Source organism: Procambarus clarkii, chromosome 18, assembly GCF_040958095.1.
Source record: "Procambarus clarkii isolate CNS0578487 chromosome 18, FALCON_Pclarkii_2.0, whole genome shotgun sequence".
Lineage (NCBI taxonomy): Eukaryota > Metazoa > Arthropoda > Malacostraca > Decapoda > Cambaridae > Procambarus > Procambarus clarkii.
The window spans coordinates 36,287,650-36,290,755 of record NC_091167.1 but is presented as its reverse complement, the minus strand read 5'-3'; positions in this window follow the sequence as shown (position 1 = coordinate 36,290,755).

Sequence of the window (3,106 nt, the reverse complement as noted above, 5' to 3'; positions counted from 1 at the left end):
AAGCTGGATTAGGGCATGGCTATACCAAAGGAAACAGAGAGTTAGCATAAATGGAATCAAGTCAGAGTGGGAAAATGTTGTAAGCGGAGTGCCTCAAGGCTCTGTCCTGGGACCTCTGTTGTTTATAATATATATAAATGATTTAGATTCAGGTTTGAGTAGCATCATTTGCAAATTTGCCGATGATACGAAAATCGGTAGGGAAATTAATTCGGAGGAGGACTCACTATCACTTCAAGTTGATCTAGATAGGGTTTTGAAATGGTCAAAGGATTGGCAGATGCAGTTTAATGCTGATAAATGTAAAGTTCTGAGGTTAGGTAATGATGATAGAGTTACAAGATACGAGCTAGATGGTGTTGTGATTGCGAAGTCGGATTGCGAAAGGGATCTGGGAGTTATGATTAGTAAGAATTTAAAACAAAAGGATCAATGCATAAATGTTCGTAATAAGGCAAATCGGACACTTGGATTTATTAATCGCAGCGTTAGTAACAAGACACCTGGTGTGGTTCTCAAGCTATATCTTGCTCTAGTTAGGCCCCATTTAGATTATGCAGTTCAGTTTTGGTCGCCATATTATAGAATGGATATAAATTCACTTGAACGTGTCCAGCGTAGGATGACTAAGTTAATTCCCCAAATTAGAAATCTTTCATATGAAGAAAGATTAACAAAGCTTAAGTTGCATTCACTGGAAAGGCGAAGAGTTAGGGGCGACATGATAGAGGTTTACAAGTGGGTGAATGGACATAACAAGGGGGATATTAATAGGGTATTAAAAGTATCAACACAGGACAGAACACGAAATAATGGGTATAAATTGGATAAGTTTAGATTTAGGAAAGACTTGGGTAAATACTGGTTCAGTAACAGGGTTGTTGATTTGTGGAACCAATTGCCGCGTAACGTGGTGGAGGTGGGGTCCCTCGATTGTTTCAAGCGCGGGTTGGACAAGTATATGAGTGGGATTGGGTGGTTATAGAATAGGAGCTGCCTCGAATGGGCCAATAGGCCTTCTGCAGTTACCTTTGTTCTTATGTTCTTATGTTCTTATATAGACGCAAATGTTGACCAGACCACACACTAGAAGATGAAGGGACGACGACGTTGCGGTCCGTCCTGGACCATTCTCAAGTCGATTGACTCGGTTTCCTATTCCTGAACTCAATCCCAGCAAGCACAACTAGGTGAATACTAGGTAAATACACACACACATACACACACACACACACACACACACACACACACACACACACACACACACACACACACACACACTTGCAGTTATTGGCTCATCAACTATGAAATGAAAACTCCTTACTCTCGCAAAAATAAAAATTTCACTGACAAGGGGGTGCCCCGTTTTAATTACCTGCAGAGATCTAGCCTTCATTAGGACTCTTATTTTCGTTTTTTAGCACCGAAGAAGTTATACTCGAAGCGTTATAAATATCTGGTCACCGACAAGTGGTCTGAAGCATTTCATTGCTGGTAATGTTGGCTCTGCATTAATCGTATTAACGGTGAATTGGGGAATACTCAATATAAGGCTGATATTTGATACAAATGGAAAAGCTTTATAAGATAGTAAAAATAACTGAATGGTGATGATGATAATCATAAAATAATTATCATTGAAGGCTTGGTCTCCACGAGTAATCAAAACAGGGCAAACATTGTCCGTGGAGTTATTTTTGTAAGAGAACCGCCTCAGTCCTTTTCAAGGGGGTCAAAAGTAAACTCTGTGCACCCTTTGAGTTGGGTACACCCCAGGGTGGAGTGCTAAGTCCCACACTGTTCAATGTTCTGATGCACAAATTAACAATTGATATTCCCACACTACCTGACGAAGCCGTCATTTGTTATGCCGATGATATATGCATTGTTGCAAATTCCCAAACTAGACTGCAAGCTCTACTTGATTCATTCGCTGCTAAAAGCATTGAATGCGGTCTTGTTATCTCTATAACTAAATCCAGAGTTCTCCTTCCCAAAGAGAAAACTCATGTCCCTATAGCTTTCAAGGTCAACAGCCGGAACATTGAAACGTGTGGGCAGCACAAATACCTTGGAGTTGGTATTAACAGTGACATTGTAAATGATCTACACCGTAGGTTAAAAGAAAGACTAAAACCATTGAGAACACTTACTGGTAAGAATATTGGTATCAATATTAAATATGCTAGACTATTCTATATGATGTTTGTTAGATCTCTCGTTGATTATAATGCTCTGCACTTAATTAATTTCCCCTCCTCTGTGTTGGACAAACTTGAAGTAATACAGAACGAGGCCATGAGGATAATTCTTGGTGCCCCAAGATGCACAAGAATCATCAACATGAGGGAAGAACTGAAGTTTCCAACCATACTAGAGAGAATAATGCAAGTTAACACTACCTTCTGTCTTAAAGTCATGAGAGATCCTACATCTCCTGCATTGCTCAGAGACAAATTATTTAGTGCTGTTAACACCCTTTTGACTGGGGCCGACATACCAACTCACTCCTTTTATGATAATTGGCTGAGAAACAATGCTTACAATCTCATTAAACTTAACATTCCTTTTAAGTGCAATCTACCAGTCTCTGATATTCCTCTTTATCTGTACCCCACCATTCAAGTATCATACACACCTGTCACCAAGAAAGATAATGAGAATCTTGCTCTACTCAAAGCTGTCACTCTTGAAACAATTGCCTCCTCCATCGAGAGTCTAAGATCTCACGAGCACTGTGTCTACACCGACGGCTCAGTCCAGTCTTCTATTGGACGGACTGCAACGGCATGTAGGTTTTATAGAAATAATATTTGCACAAAGTCTGTCAGTGTCAGGTTAAACAACTGGCTGACCTCCACACAAGCAGAACTAGCAGCATTACATTTAGCAACCAGCACATTAAAAAATATTGGAGGAGGAATAATATTCTGCGATTCAAAGTCTGCTCTTCAAGCAATCGAAAACTTCTCTTGGAAGATCGACAGCAAGAACCTAATACTCCCAATTATAAATGACCTAATTGATGCACAGAGTAAAGGGTCTCGAATCTCCTTTGTATGGATACCTTCACACATAAATATAACCCATCATAATGAGACAGACA